Genomic DNA, 19,473 nt, shown 5'->3' with positions numbered 1-19,473 from the left:
ACACACGACTTACCTGTAGGCAGTACGTGATGGGAACCCAGAAAATGAACAGATTCTTTAGTACGAAGACTCAAGGGAGAGAGCATATAAAGTTTCGTGCATTCTTTATTTTTACAGTAGATAAACAACGTCAGCTTCTCGCTCTGGCCTATTCACCCTCTGGCACAGAACCCACCGTACCAGCTCGATAGAGACTCACTGGGTCCCAGAGCCGGTGTAAATACGATGACAGGGACAATAATCCCTGTCAGAATTGGAAATTCCCATCCCATGTAGGCCCAACACAGTATTTTCTAACGCTGATAATTCAGAATGTAAGGCAATGGATTTACTGATGATAATCTTTTATAATCAGACACTCTTCTATTTTCCTGAACTCCTCTGATGGGGAGCGATGATATAACAATGCGAAAATGATGTGAATTCTGATATATAAAATAAGATTTGCATTCGGGAAGTGCCCGGTTCGAATCTGGGCCTAGATATAGGCGACCCTGAATATTTTCGTGATTTTGCCCAAGAAAAGTCCGGACTACTGCGTTTAATCAGGACACGAACGCTTCGTCCCACTCCCCTCGCAATTTATTATTTAACATCCACTTGTTCAACGCCACGCAGTCTGAATTACTGACAGCGTAGTTAAATAAACCACAAGCACAGACAATAGGGGTGTCAGACAGGATGACACCAAAATCGTTCTAATTTCTGTTGTCACAATACTGTGTGCTGTATACAAATAATTATAATGATTAATAATTTTATTATGGAAACAATATTTATCTAATTTCAAAATTACAAACGCAAGAGGCCAGTAGCATATCGGATGTAATAACCCCGAGGACCACATATGAGGCTATCTTAGTCTAATACTTTTAGCTCCTTCACACTTCTCTCCGGTTCATAACAGATTGGAACCCGGTTAGCTTTATTTATGACAGTGCTACAATTTTAATAGAATTTTGTCTGTCTAGTAAAACGTACCAAATGAGTGCACTTTGTGGTACATACCATAACATCTGTGCTCTGTTTCTTGATATTGCTTTCTTCTTCTGCGCCATTTTCGTGTTTCTAGTTGCAAAATGTCCTATATGGGAACTGCTGTCTCCATACGCGAAGGGGTCATCCCATTATAGCGACAGTTGGCTGACCACTGGAGGATGTCCAAAGCTCAATATTACACGATCCATACTTGACTATTTCCTTCATTCATTCCCACAAATGACAAAACTTGGATCAACTAAAAAAAAGTTCTTTCTTGTATCTCTACGACATACAGCTTCAAACCACTGGGGAGGGGGGTATTGCACCTTGGTACCTACCCACAAGCCACATTATGCAACATATAAATAACTTCATGTAGCTGAGTCCTTCTTGAGAAGCCGCCCGTTGTGTAGCCACTCAAGAATTTCCCAGCATTTTATGGAATCCGAAGGTTTATTACCATGTTCATAAGAGCCTTCCGCTGGTCCCTACCAGTCTATACTACCTCATCCTATCTCTCTAAGATCCATTTTAATATTATCCATCCATCTGCATCTTTGCGTTCCTAGTGGTCTCTTTCCTTCTGGCTTTCCCACCAGTATCATATATGCATTTTTCTTCGATCACATTTGTGCTACATGTCCTTCCCATATTATCCTCCTTGACTTCATCGTTCTAATTTTATTTGGCGAAGAGTATAAGTCATGAAGCTCCTCACTACGCAGTTTTCTCCAACCTCCTGTCACTTCATCCCTCTTCGGTCTCAATATTCTTCTCAACACCCTGTTCTCAAGCACCCTTAGTCTATGTCCCGCCCTTAATGTCAGAGACTAAGTTTCATACCCATACAGAACAACAGGCAAAATTATAGTTTTGTATATTCTAATTTGTATGTTCTTGGACAGCAGACGAGAAGACAAAAGGTTCTGGACTGAATGGTAGCAAGCATTACCTGAATTCAATCTTCTCTTAATTTCTTCCTGAACAAAATTTGGACTTGCTACTTTCGTTCCAAAGTATTTGGAGCTGTACCTGATTTTCAAAGCGTCTCTTAGCTATCCTTATCTCATGATTTTGGCCTGTAAACTTGTGACGAGACCGCAACATATACTTAGTTTCTTCTGCGCTTACTTCTAAACCAACATCCTTATTAGCGTCAATTAAAGCTTCTGTGTTTTTCTTTATAGCTTCTATGTTATCTCCCAGCAGATTCACATCATCAGCATAGACCGGCAGCTGGTGTGTCCAATTTAATCTATTCTTTTTCTAATAAAACCATGAAAATATCTGCCCTACAAAGGGCAGTACGAAGTACAAGCTCGTGTACGAATAAGAACTGGACACAAAAAGTTGAAAACGTGTACTTGAATTGAAACTGCCAAGTCGAAAGTGCTGAAACATCAGGTGCTGAAGGTTTCCTCCACTGCATCGATATTGCCGCCTGTCCTGGACTCACACTAACTCAACATTTTTCTAACTGTTTATCAGGTGTCTTGTGAAATCAACTGAAACAGCGTAGGGAATATTCAGTAGGCACTTCACGTATTTTCTTTTTCCACAAGATCTGACGTTTTCTTTTATAGAAGAGGAAAGCACTAACATATATTTCTGAGAATTGAAAGACACTCTCGCTGGCCGAAAAACTAGACTATACAAGCCAATACGAAAGCAGTAATAGGAAATATATAGACCTAATTGTTTTTCATTTTGAAACCGGGCAGATCAGCGTAGTGGTAAAACTTACAGTCGTCATGTAATCGGTAGTCTTGACTGAGATCTGTCTTGGCTTTTCTCAGACTCTTCAGCCAAACTCCACTTGAGATACAGTATAATTAAATGGGCTAAGACCGAGCCCTTCCAAATCCTCACCCACTTACTCTTGGTTTTAACTTTTCTTTCTCCCCCGACATGCGGAAGAGAAACAAAGTCGGTCAGTAACGTCTTATAAACACAATATAGTAAGCATTGCTAGGCCTCATTACGAGTTATTGGCCAGTAATTATTTTTCTTGTTGTCTCATTGCTCTCTTGTACAGACACGCCGATACTTACGAGGTCTGACAATAAAGTTCGCGAACTCGCTATGGTGTGCTTGCCGTGGCAGTAGTGGACAAAAGTCTCAGTATGGTTTGATGACGTTGGCATATCAGCGTTTTACAGCTGTGTTGTTGTTGATCTATGGCAGTCTCTGATTGGTGTCTATTGTTGTTTGGGTGTGCTTCGGTGTGCCGTCGCGAGGGTGTCGGAGTTTGAATTGGAGCACTGTCTGTGAGAAAGTTTTCAGTTAGCAAACAAATAGCTGTGTTGTAAGACCCTCCTTATTCACTGGATCTAGCGCTCAATGATTTTTTTCTGTTCTCGAAGATAAAAGAAATATTGAAAGGAAGGCATTTTGATGACACTGATGATATCAGGAGTAATTCGACATCTCTGAAGGATATTCCATAAAACCAGTTCCATAATTGTTTTGAAGGATGGACTAGGCGCTGGTATCGGTGCATAGCTTCCCAAGGGGAGTACTTTGAAGGCGACAACAGTGATATTCAGCAATGAGGTATGTAGCACTTTTACCGCGATAGTTCGCTAACTTTATTGTCAGACCACGTAATACAACTAAACACACAGCTCATTTACTAGCTACGCAGAGTTATAACTGATGCGATATTGCCCGATACTGAACAATAACTACAAACAATTTGTGTATGCTGTAATTCTACCTCAACTCTAAATGATGTGACATCTCATATTTATGAAAGGAACTTAGTACGAGTACACAAGTTAAATACATGTTCACGCACAGACACATATCTGTACACACGTTGCGTTCATGTACCCTGTGTACACATAAAGTTTCCAACAAGAAAGTTACTTGCTGGGTACAAATTATGTTCTACCTGTTCATTCTTTTGTGCAGCATCGCTTAGACGTACCACGTCCATAAGTCTGTACCTTTTACCTGAAGTTCTACCTACACAAAAAATATACCCACATACATAAATGCGCAATATATAACAACCAAGATGAAAAACTTGCTAAATAAATTTAGTGTACGCAAGCAGCCAAGAACTGTATACTTTTCCCTTGACAGCTGCAATTAACCTTTGGCGTGGAAGGTTACCGGTTGTCACCGCCAGAGGGTTCTCAACTCGTGTGATCATGACAGCAACCAAATAAAGAAGACGGCGAAACGCAGAAGGAGAATTGAGAAGGAGGGGAGAAAAACAGACGAAAAAGAAAGAAGAGAAATGGGGAATTCTCCCGTAGGCGATAAAACTTTTGTGACAGCAAAGAAATTGAAGATGAAGTTGAAGAAAAATGGGGAAGAGGTTTTTAATTTCGCGAAAGAAGAGAACAGGGAGAAAGGAAACAGAATGAAAAGACGGAGAAGAAGCGTGATGGGATATATAGATACCTGTAGATATCATGTCACTGACGAAACATCTTTAGGTGTTACTGCTGTCATTTTTCTGCAAATCACAGTGATGGGTAAGAAGGCCTATCGTCCTTCATTTACAGTTGCGCAACTTTTGTGCAATGGTTTTCCATTCCTGTGAAACTTCTTCCATTCTGTACAAATGTGAGCGTACTTAAACCAAACAAAATATGATGTTCCCAAATTAAGCGGAATAGAGGATAACTCGACTCCTCGTATTTATTCATTTCTTTACTTGTAGACCCATATTTTAGATCCCATAACTGTAATTTCTGTGCTGTTTCTCTTGAAACGAAATTATGAGACCTAATGCATTCCATACTTCATTCATTCTATAGGAATGGATGGAAGTGAATTTTTCCATTCAGCTACTATTCCCAGTATTATTCAAGATCGCAATAGAAGATCAAGTGCACAATGTCTTGTGACGACGAATGTCACAGGTGGGAGAGTTTTCAGCACTGAAATACATCAATACATCGCCTGCAGTGTTACAGGAAATGACGTTGCGATCTAGGGCGGTTGAATTCTGTACGCATTTCTTGGAGTTTCGGAAATCTGTTCACATGATGGGCAGTTTGTTGCTGTCAGTGAAGTGCCAAGGCCTTTGTCCTCCTTTCGACAGAGATGCGACTGGACATATGAGTGATGAATATGTGGGAACCGTCATACATCAGCACTCACAATTTTGTACACTGGGACCACGAGACACAGCCCCTCTCTGAAGGAAGACTAAGGATTTGACTTCCTCTCCTCCGCTTTCTTTCCCTCCAAAGAATTATTTCAAGTCTTTACCGACTCCACTCTCATCTTATGAATGGTCTGTATATCTGTCCGTTTGGTTTCTACTGAACTGAAATTCTTCGAGTCTATATTTGCTTTTTCTGTTTATATTTCCGCGTTAATTATCACTCCCACAATTTACTGAGTAAATAATAATTCCTTCATTTGATTATATTCATCAACGGCTCTACAGCCCTTTGTTGGGCTCTGGCCTCTTCTTCAATTTCGTAATCCTTTTTACACAGACAGTACGACTCCTTGGACGGGGGATCAGCCCGTCGCAAGACCGCTACCTACACACAGGACAACACGAACACAGAATAAACGTACACACAGATATCCATGCTGCCACTCCGCTTGCAGCCGAGTTGAGTTTATAGTTGGGTTCCGAGGTTCTATGGTGATTGAACAAGAAATGGCAAGAAGACTTCACAGTGCTTTGAGTGCTAGTTTCTATGTTGAGATCCGTTGCCAGGAGGCGACTAGTGAAGACGGGGAATCCTAGTGCGTGTGCAGCGGTGAGCTGAAAGTGTGTAGAATAGCGGTAACGTTATAATTGATTGTGATTAAGAGAATCTTTAACCGAAATGAGAATAAATCGAGCCATCCGACCCTAATCCATTATTTTTGTTACGCGTACCCCACTACACGTGACAATATGTTTGAAGCAATTAACGGCCTAACTGTATAGAAATGCTATTTGTTCATTTTTATTGTTAAGTATGAGAATTTACAGGCTGCGAACAGACAGATGAAGGTTGCTGCAGAGAACACACAATGAGCAGGATTTGAGGTCCCCACAGCGGTGGTCATGAAGAGTTCTATCTTCTGAGGCATAACGAAACCCCATCGATGGTGTCTCCACCTTACCGTGGTGGTGGGGTTTGAGTGCTCCTGAGACCATGAGAGCTATGCCGGCGGTAGTGAAACTACTGGTAGGGTCACATATGCCGGACAGGTCAAGGGGTAGGAGCCAGAAGAAGAGGGATACTCTGGTACTCCAAGTAAGAACNGTTCTCACGGTCTTGTCGCTTGCAGATTTCTTATACTTTTTCTTCTACCCTGAAGATGGAGGCGATACGTTCCTCCGAAACGTCGGTTAACACCACATATACACGGTGCCAAATCCCAGAAGACTGCTTTCTTCAAAAACCAAATTGTTCAGAAACCAGACAACCAGCCTCGGATGGATGGACTGAACGGCAAACGACATCAGCGAAGGAGCTGCGAGGGTTGGAGGATGTGCATGATGATGTCCGTAACGTGAAAGTAAAGGATGGGGAGGAAAGATGAAGGACAGAGAAGAATGGAGGCAGATTGTTCAGGAGGCCAAAGCTCACCCTAAGCTGTAGCGCCGAGGGGAAGGGAATGGACATAACGAAGTGCAGTCCGTTGAAAGTAAACTGACATTTCGGAAGAACATGTCGCCTCCGTTTTTAAGATCGAAGAAAGGCCTGCGTTCACTATCGTTTCTTGCTTGGCTTATTCTTCGACTCTGAAGATGGAGGCGATATGTTCCTTCGAAAAGTGGGTTAAATTTCAACGGACTACACGGCGCTATACCACAGAAGGCAGAACTCTACAGAAATAGGGCCTTGTCTTCGATGCTAATTGATTTGTAGGTTGTATGAGGACATCGTATAAATCACCGGACTTCCTGAACCTTTTCAAGCAAAGTGGGATTCAATACATACCACTTGATGTAATATTAAAACATTCTGAATTCTGACAAGGGAGTGTGATCTTTTCGTATAATTTTCCGAATAAACAGCGATCGTTTTCCTGAACAGCGTTAACCATTTTATCTTTATAACGAAAATTGGCATAGGTCAGTATCAAAGGAGTATGATAAGTTAGGTGGCTTTCAGAAGGAAGCAATAGTTGACTATTTGCAGGTACTGACTCACTTTTTTACTGGAGTATCTGAGGAAAGCCGAGAAGAACCTTAGGCTGGGTAGCACGTTTTTCGGTCAGGTTTCCTGAGTACGACACACTGACAATGCCGATGATACAAGCTGCCCACAAAATCAGGACAAAATGAAAATCTGTCACAGTTAATTGATTGGTTCTTTCATTTAACGCTGCGACATACAAGCGACTGGTTCAGGATTTTGAATTGTTTTATTTAATAATATTACCCATTAGCTCACACCTTGTTGGATTTAATTACGATTTTAATGAGTGAAATTAACATTCTATACCACTCCCTCGATATGTCTTCATGGCATAGTGCCTAACTACTGTAATTAAGCACAGGGACAACTTTTCCTTTTTTAACTTTTACATGTCTCTGGGTTTATTTATGGCGGATCGTACATTGATTTATAACCATGCAAGCTATCTGAAGGTTTATCTTACCGGCAACTAATATATTATTTGTCACACTGACACTACATTAAGGTAAACAGAAATTAAAATTCCTTCCCATCTCTCTCGTCCTAACGCTTCAAGTATGTTCTAATAAATAAATAATTAAACGATTAATGGCGTTTAGCTTCCGGTAACTTCATTATACCTTGTTTTAAATATGGCTGCCAAATGAGGGTAGTTATTTACTTTTGGAGACGGATTAATCTGGTCCTGTAAGAATTTAGTAATAAAATACATGGGTACGTATAATAATATATTCTTATATGAATTTTAATAATGCTATTTTAATCTTACATGAGCTACTAACATGTAATTATTCCGTTCTAATGACAGGTCAATTATCGATTGCAAGTTACTTATCGACAGTTCGAGTTTTACAACATCAACGTCAACGATTTACGTAATCGTCGAGTCTAATATTTCAGCCAATAAATACACTTAAGTATAGCCTGCTAGTAATAATTGTAATTATTATGACGGAGGATACATGAATTAAATTTTAATGTTACCTTGAGCAGACAAAATGTTCTAAAAGTATGCGACTAATAAAAAAAAAACCGGTACGAAGTAAGGGGTTCATTGATTCAGTGTAGAATAAAAACCTGAGGCACTCTGACTATTCAACGTTTGCCTAACCAAACGTTATGTTATTATGCTTCGTCTTAAATCACGGTATTTAAACCGTGGGTCGCAACCTGCTTCAGGGGGGTTACCTAGTTCTCAAGAATTATTTAAAATATAAAATATAGTTGAATCCACTCACAGTTCTGACAAGTCGTTAAGTCAGTAAAGTCTGGTATGAATACTTTCGGATAATGTGGCTACAGCCGGCCAATAGTTCGTGAATTTGCAGGAGAATTTCACAACTCGCTGTTAATGTACAGGGGCCTTAATGCTATTTGGGTTCTTCCTGTCACCGTACAACATGACAGCGACTGCGCCAATGAGAAGAACTGCACAGATGGGAGGTCACGAAGATCCCTGTACTCAGGTGTTCGCCATATCACGAAATTTGAGAGCCCCTGTCTTCGGTATATAAAATCATTTCGTTCAGCGGTCTCCAACTGTGTTTCTTATTGGTTCCTAGAAGAAGAAAATGTACCAACATCAGCAACTATTTCGTTCCCTGGCAAATGTATACTGCAACGAGTAATACTGCACGGCGCTATGGCTTTGAAGAACAGAACACTGGTCAGCGGGAATATCATCGGATTTCGCTGGACAAGAAACGAGCGATCCTTATAGTTTGGGATCTTATTCACTTCATAAGATTGAGTGAAATAAGAGAAAATTTAAACATATGTCATTTCCCATAGATATACATTTGTATGGTGGGTGAGTGTGTGTGTGTCCATAAATATGCATTTGGATGGTGGGTGGGTGTGTGTGTGTGTGTGGGGGGGGGGTTACAGACGTGTTCGCAGCTAAGAATATTGCTAGGTTATAAATTTGTTAAGGTTATCATTAAAAGAATTACAAGATAAGACCATGTTAAGTCCACCCCTACTCATTGTTCCTCTATTTGTTTTATAATAAGAAGGGTAGGAACTATGGCTTGAGGGTGGGCGCACGGCAGCGCCTGAGCCCCAGGGAGCACCCACCCCAAACTTAAACTGACAATATCATTAATTCTGGACCTCTCCTTTCATAATACAGCCAGGGCAATGGGAACCATGAGTCGGGGGTGAATGGACGACACCATACGAGTCCTAAGACCAAATTTAAATTAAAAATATTATTAAGTTTGCAGCTACTTTTAGCCTATTTTCCTTATTTTGAAAAAAAAAGAAAGAAAGAAAGAAAGAAAGAAAGAAAGCGAGGCTTATGACATCACCTTGTTGTAACCGTGTCTGTCCATCTGTCTATGTATCCCCCAAAAATTTTGTTAGGAGGCTTATGAGATCACCTTGCTGCCTGCGTCTGTATGTCCTAATTTTCTGTCTTCTGGGATTTAGCACCGTGTATATGTGATGTTAACCGACGTGTCGGAGGAACGTATCGCCTCCATCTTCAGGGTAGAAGAAAAATATAAGAAATCCGCAAGCGAAGAGACTGTGAGAACCGGTAAAAGCAGACTGAAGATGGAGGCGATACGTTCTTCCGAAACGTCGGTTAACACCACATATACAAGGTGCCAAATCCCAGAAGACTGCTTTCTTCAATATTTTGTATTATTATACAATTACTGTAGCTGAAGCATCCACTCTTCCTTCTAGGTTTTCTTAAGAACAATTGCATTTAAATAAATTGAATTGCTTTTTCTTTATAAAAACAGCAATTTTTACCGCAACTGCATATAGTTTGTGTTATACAATTCTAAATTCAGCTTTAGAAAATGCATTGAATAAGTGAACTATATTGAATGACGAATATAAATTAGTACGTTGCAGGAAACAAGACACTCAATTATTCTCAATTTTGAAGAAAGTCGAGTCCTAAAAACTGAAGTTGGAATATAGGACATCATACCTTTCTTTTTCAGCGTCTGCGAGTAAACGCCAAATAGACTACATTATGCTCGTCTCGCAATAAAACAATGGTGGACGGATGTTGCTAATACAATCCTTTTATTATCGTTTACTACACATTTCACAGACAGGCTTGTGAGGAAACGGTATTTCCATGTGTGAGCACTTCCTTCACTCCCTCTACAGCGTTATATTTGAAATTTTATTATAATAAAATTATGGCAGCGGTGGGATTCGAACCCACGCCTCCGAAGAGACTGGTGCCTTAAACCAGCGCCTTAGACCGCTCGGCCACGCTACCGACAAGCTTCAAGTCGATAACATATAGTTTATAAGGAGGTTCACTTCTATCTTCTTGCTGTCGAAACAGCTTTATGTGTCGTTATCTATAAGACAGAACACAACATATATATATATATATATATATATAATAAAGCATGTCTATGTTTGATACAGATGGTTTTCTTCGTTACATGGTTAACCAGATGGGAATTTGTCTGGAAACCGAAGGTTGTCTTGATTTCTTTGCTGAAAAATTGGAGGACTAAATGACAACCGTGAAACGTATTGGAAGTTGCAATATTTATACTACAAAATTTATATATTCTCTTAGTATTTTGACAATCGTGATACAAATTTGTTCCTTCAATTCACAGTTAAGACGAATCATGTGACTTGTAACTTCAGTCGCATTAAGAAATACTCGGCTAATCCTTCATTGTAATAGTTACGTATTTAAACTGGCGGTAAGATGAAGCGAACAAGTTTGAACTGAATCAGTATATTCATAACTAATTAAGTTCATTTACTTACTATAAAATATTTAGTGCAGTGCGGCCATGGCAACTAGAAACTATCAAATCACCTCCGAGTCAAATGGCAGACTTAACTTACTGACACGCATCAAATTATTTTTTTTTATGGTAGACATTCAATTTCGGGTCTTCCCATTTCAAATTTCAACAAGATCGGTTAAAACAGTTAACATTTGTAGGACTGAAACGTAGAACACAATGAACTCAAAGTAATTCTTTGTGTTGGATATATACGTGGTTGTGCGTAAAGAACATCCCAAAATATGTGTCACAAGTACTCTGAAGATTAAAATATTGTGCAACATTTTGTAATAGGTTCAGGGGCTGTTAGCTCAGGTCCTGGTTCCCACGCTGGAGGATTATCGCTTGTGTGTCCTTTGCGATAGTTTACTCGTATGTAAATTTCATGTCTGGAGACTCGTGACAAGGGACCTACTCAAAAGTATATCTTCCAATTTTTCAAGTTCCGGGTAAAGTGACGACCTAATCAACTAATGACCATGGCCCGGATTTTGATGACCTGAAAATATTTAAAAAAATGACCTATAAAATGACCGAAAGAATCCAGCAAAATGACCTAAAATAGGACCCAAAAATGTAATATGCAGGGCCCGGATTTTGATGACCTGAAAATATTTAAGAAATGACCGAAAAATCCAGAAAAATGACCTAAAGGAGAAAGAGAAAGAACACTTCGCTTCCATGTTATTCACATTTCAGAAAACATGAAGAAAAATTCCCTAAAATGGCCAAAAATGACAATAAATACCCTTAAAAGCCCAAAAATTTACCAAAAAATTACCCCCAAAATGAAAAAATGACCTTAAACCTAAAAATGCCAAAAAATGACAAAAAAATTCCTATAAAATTTACATTTCTGTAACCAGCAGCTCATATCCGAGATTTATATATTTAAGAGCATCGCATATGATACAAGAAAAAAAAAAAAGATGACATGTCATCAAAATCCGAGCCCTACTAATAACACTTGATATAAGGAACTATTCGGTTTATTATCACATTTAACCGCACAGTGTCTCCAAAAAGTACTGAAGACAAATACCACATACAAAGTCACGCGAGAAGAGAGACTTACAACATGGAACTCGGTAGGTTATATTAGCAACGTCGTTGGTGGAGGGAAGTGTATTCCTGACAACTGGACATGCTTTGAGCGCTTACCTCCTGATTTTCAAATACCACTTTTGACGGCAACATTTAGTGACAGTCTACTGAACAGAAACGGCTGCATGCAACCAACAAATCTTCTGGAAGAAAAATCCCAAAGTTCAGCTCCGAAGTCCTCCACTGAACTCGATCCTGAGCCAGTCTGCAGGATCTGAGGGTCTCAAATTCGTCGCTACGAAGAATTCTAACTTCTGGGATAGAATGACGTTTAAAAAATATCTCTATAACAGGCCGTGGAGGCCCATATGCTTGTGAGATGTCGAGGCTCCAACGATTTCCTAGACAGTTGACTCACAGATGGCAGTAAGGTTGTCAGCCTAACGCGCCGGCCGCCCTTTACTCCCCAGGAAGTTTCATGGTACTCATTTCTGTTAGAGGCTGAGTCGACCCCAGGGCTATAATGCGGCTGGAACGATTAGGTCAATTGAAAAAAAATCAGTGACCTCATCGGGAATCGTACCCGCGACCTTCCGGATTGTAGCATAATACCTCAAACAACTACTCTACCCCGTGCCCCTTATAATGACGTGTAGTCCGTTGAAAGCCAACCAACGTTTCTGAACAATATGTAGCTTACATCTTCAAGGTTAAAGAATAAGCTTGACAAGTAACCACGTACAAGCAAGCAAGTAGCAAACAAAGCCATCTGCGCTGGAGGCAACACGTCCCTCCGAAACGCTGGTTGATTTTCAGCTGATTACAAGGCGTTATATCTCAGGAAATGGGACCATTCTGAGTCAGTTTCATCAGTCTCCCACCCTCAAAATACATTTCCCTAAAATCCATATTAATATTATCCTCTCATCACCTCGTTCATCCAAGTGACCTTTTCTTCCTAAACTCTTCTATGAATTTCTTGTCTTCCTACATGCATGGCCAGTCCGGTCACTGTAACTGTTCTTATTTTAGCACTCGAAAAATGTGCTCTGACGTGCACAAATTGCCAAGTTCTTCATTGCCTTCTTAATTGTGCAGTGATGGGATCCATTTCATACTCACACACCACTATTATCGGGAAAAAAATCTCTCTTAATTAAAGTAAATGTATTTTATATGTAAGAAAACACTGGCGTTATTATTAATATTGCACGAAATGCGAGTTGGGGCCCACAGCAACAGAAATAACAAGCAGCCGGAACAATCATGCTCTCCCCAAAAGTTATAATTCATAATAAAAGATGGGGCGCTCTCTTACCACGACCGTTGCTGCTACTGAGTGATATATCGCGTACGATGTCACGCCGTGTACTTTAGTACATGCTTACTGTGGCCCCTGCTGCGTCCTTGTCGGAGCCCTCCTTCACAACCCATGTTTTATTTCGTCTCTCTACCCCACTCCTCTGCACGGCGTTCATCTTTAAAAAGGACGATTCACTATATCAGTCAGCGTAACTGATTTAACTTCGGTTACGATCCATAATACTCTACCCGAGAGTATAGTAGTCGTAGGGCCGCACCATAGCTCAAGCGGTTAGTCGCTGGCTTCCCACCGAGGCGGCTCGGGTTCGATCCCGGGTCTGGTAAAATGGGATTTGTGGTGGAAAAAGTGGCGCTGGGGCGGGTTTACTCCGAGTACATCGGTTTCCCCTGCCAATCTTCATTCCACCAAATTCTCCATCATCATACGGGGCAGGCTACAATAGGCCAATCAGTGGCTGCCGTGCTGAGTGGACCCAGTTGGACTCCACTCCCCCACTAAGCGATTCGGGTCGGATCCAATAGAAAATATTCTTTCCGTTGTTATCACAACAATATCTTAATTGTTGTTTATTTCTTTGCCGCGTGAGCGTGTTTACCGAGACTTTGCCTAGCAATGAACGTCTATTCTTACTCCGCTATTCGAAATATTGGAGCGAGGTGCCAAGCAATGGTATGATAGGAACAAGGTAACATTGATGACACCGTGAAACTTCGAACCCTGGACATTACGTTACTGCGAATTTCGTTTCGTGGTGCAACCTGTGAACCACCCAAGCTTCTCCCTTTCACTCACCCCGCTGCTACCTTCTTGTCTACAACTCGGTAAATTATTTTTGGATTACCAAAGCGGCAAGCGCTTGTACACAACACGGATATAACTATCTATTCTTCTGAAACAGCAAGCGTCTCCTGTCTGATGATAAAGAAGAGTCGTGATTTGTTTACTGTACTGCAGAATAACGTAATGCTGTCACTAAATATTCTTATATTACATGTCGCAGTTGGTTTTTCAAGTTCCTTCTTTTTGTTTTTGCAAGTCTCGTGCAAAGTAACTTTTGTCCCAGGAATTTAAGGCTAACTTCATCCATTACTTTAAATGCTCATCTATATATATGAGAGGGACTGGAAACGTGTCCAGCTTGGAGGGAAATAACAGATGTGTATAAAACTGTGGTTGGAGAACATATCTTCGAAACAAACCATTTGGAAAATCCAATGTAGATGAAAGTATAATATTAAAATTGATTTTGAAGTTAATATCCAAGACCTAAAATTTAAGGACTAATGCGAAATAGGCGGTGCCCTCCTGTATGTAAAACTGTCTTCTGGACAATAACAGCATGTAGTAGTATCTGGTAGCTTTCAGCATCGGTTTTAGATGCTACAAGGTGACGTGATCCACAACATCCGAAACAGTCTGTGAATCTTCACATCTGTTAAAACCTCAAATCTCCACATTCACAGAGTTCTGATTTTATGAGGTGAAGAAAGGCGCGCGGAAGACACAAACATGGTCGAACTAGAGACCTATGACATGAGACATGAGCCCTTCATACCTGGAGACCTAGATGATTACCTGTATCATTCAGATACACATTTACGTGGGTTCCAGTTGTCGTGCAGAACAGCTCAGGGAATAACACGACAGTATGACGTAACGTAGGCAGCTGGGTATACTTGCGAAATATATAGAAGTCCATAGTAGATTATTTTGCTAGCAAATAGTAAAGTTGTCCTTGAGCTTAACTAATTAAGCACTACGCCATGAAGAGGCACGGGAAAGTGGATGTATAGATCCACATATTCTTGATCTCATCACTAGTTGGAGGTGAGTGGTCAGTTTCACGCCACGGGCGCTCTATCCCCTGGAAAGAGCATTGGATAGCAGGCTGGGTAGGACCCAGAACCAGTCTTGACGACGTCGAGAACAGAAAAATATTGCCCCTACAAGGACTCGAACTTCATCCCCTGGGCGACCAGCCCGAAACCAGTAGCTATACCTACTGCCCTATACCTTATTTTACTAGCATTCAAAAATAAATATTATCATAATTAAATATTAATTAGGTCAACGAAACCCAAAAACACGGGATATTTGGATATGAGAAAGTAAGAAGTAATTTTGGAAGTGATGAGATCCAGTTAAACTAATACGTTAAAAGCTATAGTGATCATTGGGTCGAGATTGAGGAGCTATCATCTCTCCTTTGTCTCCAGGACACTCGGACTGATTCTCGGCCCCAAATCCTATCCGAAAATGCTCATGATTTTACTCAGTCTCTTCCGGTAAATAATGATGTAGTACATTGCAATACATCACAATACTATCTCGCGTGCTCTTCTTATCTCTCCACTCATGTTTATCCTCTCGTTCTGCTCCAGGTAAAGTATGAAGCAGAAAACTATCGCCAATCAATAAGCCTATGAGTAATGAACATTAGCAAGTACGGGGCCCATAGTTCTCGCAGCTGACAAGACACCCTTCCAGTATAGGCTGGCCGCGACATGCCTCACATCGTCATAACAAGTCCTTAGACGAAAGCAGTCTTCTGGGATTTGGCACCGTGTATATGTGGTGTTAACCGACGTTTCGGAGGAACGTATCGCCTCCTTTTTCTTCTACCCTGAAGATGGAGGCGATACGTTCCTCCGAAACGTCGGTTAACACCACATATACACGGTGCCAAATCCCAGAAGACTGCTTTCTTCATAGTCACCGCCGTGAAAGCCTCAAATCTTACAAGTCCTTAGACATTTGCCGAAGCTGCTGTAAGGACACAGCGGGAATATTATGCCCAATATTTTGCTGAAGTTCTCCAAAACATTAATGAGGAGCTTCATAACTTGTACTCTTCTCCAAGTATAATTAGAATGATCAGGTCAAGGATAATGAGGTGGGCAGAACATGTAGCACAAATAGGGGAGAAAAAGGAATGCATGTAGGATATCAGTGGAAAAGCCAGAAGGAAAGAGACCACTAGGAAGACCAAGACGTAGGTGGGTGATCAATATTATAATGGATCTTAGAGAGTTATGATGGGGTGGTATGGACTAGATCTATCTCGTTCAGGATAGGGACAAGTGGAGCGCTCTTGGGAACACGGTAAGGAACCTTCGGGTACCATGAAATGCTGGGAAGCTCTTGAGTGAGTGCACAATTGGCAGCTTCTCAAGAAGGGCTCAGCTCCATAAAATTAGTTTCTCCAAAACAGTGCGAACTGTCCACACAAGCTTTCATTTCAGCGCGCTTCACAAATGAAATTCATAATTTATGTATACTGTACTGAAGCATCCTGTTGCACTATGTACTAAATTTTAAGATCTCTCACTTCACTGTGCAACTCCGTCCATGCATTGGATTCAGTATATGGAATGAGATGCAATGAGACGGTGAAGTGAGGATCCTGAAATTGAAAGGTCGTAAGGATATAAACGGGGTGATGGCGGAGACCATAGTCCTCGCCTTATGACTCGTACGTCGAATGCTTACTCTAAATCATCCATGGAATTGTTCTCAGTGTATGCACACAATGCTCGCCTCTGTATTCTAGTGGTCAGAGTTCCTGACTACAGATCCAGAGGTCCCGGATTCTATTCCCGGCGCTACTAGATTTTCCGAGAAGTAGTTGATCTGGAACGGGGTCTACTCAGCCTCGGGAGGATAATTGAGGAGCTATTTCAAGGAAATAACGGCTCCGGTCTAGAAAACCGAGATTAAAGGCCGTGGGAATCCGTTGCGCTGACAACGTGACACCCTCTATCCGCAAAAGTTGGCACTAACTTCGCCGGCAAGCGGCGGTCGCTCGGTCGGTATAGTTAGCTTACGGACTAAAGCCACGGAGTTAGCATAGAATGCCCTTACGTCTTTTCTTCCTCGTGTAACATTAGGAATTTATTGTTTTGTACAAAACGCGGGCCAAATTATCTTCTGCGCACTAATTGCATGATATACCCTAATTTTTAAACTACGAAATGAACTTCATAAGCGGTAAGAGAATTTTCTGTTCTCCAATATCTATTGTTTTGGCCGTTTATATAACCACTTAAAGCGAACAACCTAGCCTTGTCAGAATAAACTTTGTGTGCCAAGAAGTGTATTGAATACCGATTCCTGAAACCACATACGGTATCGAATTCTTGCATCGCAGTCTCGAAGCAAAAGGATGTAACTCCGACAAATTCATACCAGCATAAGCTGGACTTTTTGCGGTCCACACTCAGGAACCAAAAGACGTGACAACTTCTTCGGGCTTGCCTTTAATCGAGTACCGATGTCATTAAGTTTTTATTCAGGTGGTACCTGTCTTTTTCGAGATTTCTTTTTGTTCAGCACCGATCCCGTAGGACGCGATCTTGTTAAGGCTGTACACCGTTGCTTTACCCGGCACTGTATCGTCAGGATGCTTCGTACAAAACGTCCTACTGCACATCCTCCATGAAGAACGCTATATGAAGGTATTTCATAGAATAATTTCTGTTCAACTCTATGTTTTACTTCTTAACTCCACCAAGAAAAAGAAAAACCAATAGTCACAGAGGTATACGTGAGTACGAAGAAGTAAACTAACATAGAAAAACATAAAATATAGCAAAATTAACAATACTAGTAATATGTTCTTTACACATTGCAGATGATAACTACACATACATACACATAAACATAATAACACATAGACACCAATGCCGCTGCGCAAGTAAATCCAAACGAGACCTAAAAATTGTCGTTTGGAAGAATGGATGATGACACAAGCAATATATCGAGATTTTAACTAAATTTTAACTAGTTTTCATTTATTTTAAGTTAAGAGATATCGCATTCACATGTGATATGAGAAGTTGGACGTACTATACAGTGCAACAATTCTAGCGAATTAGAAACATCTGATGATGGCCGTATACGGTCGAAACATGTTGCGATAAGGAAAGGGGCCAATAATAAGTTGCGCTGTGGAAGAAAATATATTGTATGTGATAAACTATCAACTCTACTTGTATGTACCTAAAAGCAACTAACCATGCTAAACAAGAGGCCTATGGAGACAGACCAGCAAGTAGTGGGCAGATAGAGACGGTTCGGCTACTAGCGGTAAACAGATGAGGACGATCAAATTTCTAGCAGACAGGTCTAAGGGCAAATCGGAGCCCATGTCGCCGTCCAAAGCAGATGTACTCCTTCCAAAATGTGCGTAGACTCTCCTCAGTAACATTATTCCCTGGTACGCCCATCAATTTCAATACAATTCTTATATATATATTGCTGGCCGCGCCATAGCTCAAACGGTTAGTCGCTCGCTTCCCATCGCGGCGGCCCGGGTTCGATCCCAGGTCTGGTAAAGTGGGATTTGTGGTGGACAAAGTGGCGCTGGGACAGGTTTTCTCCGAGTACTTCGGTTTCTCCTGCCAATCTTCATTCCACCAATTGCTCCACAATCACCCTCACCTATCATCTGGGGCTGGTACAATAGGCCAGAAGTGGCCGCAGTACAAGGGACTTAGTCCCACCCCACTAGCAATAAAAATATATATATTGCTGGATTTAAAGGTAGTAAAACTTGGGACCAGAAATATTTTGTCCTTCCGCAGCACCTACCTGCATTATTGACACTCCGGGCTCTAGAGACCCATCACTGAATCGGTAAAGGTAAGCATGTAAAATGCAATGCCTCAAAATTACCAGACAAAACTTCATTTTAACTACTACATTAAAACTGATCATTTGTTATGTTTATTTCTACTATAACGTCACAGTTCTGACACAAACACAAAACCATGACTCTAGTTTCTCCCCCCCTTTTCCTATTGTTAAATGTAGGAGGTCAGGCGGGCCAAATAACACTGGTAAATAATGCAATCTGACGTTGATTCATGTGGTTGCATTACGTGACGTCCAACGCTGAGTGAAGATGTGTGGGAAGCACAAATTGAAAGCACATGCAAAGAACGTGCGAAGAAAAATGTTGGATATAAGAAATGTGAACATAATAATAGCGCCATAGCTCAAGCGGTTAGTCGCTGGCTTTCCACCGCGGAGGACTGGGTTCGAGCCCGTGTCTGGTCAAGTGGGATTTGTGGTGGACAAAGTGGTGCTGGGGCAGGTTTTCTCAGAGTACTTCATTCCTTTAAATTCTCCATCATCATAATCATCCGGAGCAGGCTACAATAGGCCAATCATTGGCCGCCGTGCCGAGTGGACCCAACTGGACTCCACTCCACACTAAGCGAATTAAAAAAACCTA

General features: G+C 41.0%; 1 protein-coding gene and 1 non-coding gene across 2 annotated transcripts in view; both read right to left on the bottom strand.

Moving 5' to 3' along the window:
- LOC111865140 (zinc finger protein Elbow) overlaps positions 1–19,473 on the bottom strand; it is a 1,021,422-nt gene that overhangs the window by 987,110 nt on the left and 14,839 nt on the right. The gene's annotated exons all lie outside the window — the stretch shown is intronic.
- Trnal-aag lies at positions 10,254–10,335 on the bottom strand. Its single transcript has one exon. It is a non-coding gene; the product is annotated as a tRNA-Leu (tRNA).

The sequence above is a fragment of the Cryptotermes secundus genome, unplaced genomic scaffold, assembly GCF_002891405.2.
Source record: "Cryptotermes secundus unplaced genomic scaffold, Csec_1.0 scaffold92, whole genome shotgun sequence".
Classification (NCBI taxonomy): domain Eukaryota; kingdom Metazoa; phylum Arthropoda; class Insecta; order Blattodea; family Kalotermitidae; genus Cryptotermes; species Cryptotermes secundus.
This window is presented reverse-complemented; position numbering and strand designations above follow the sequence as displayed.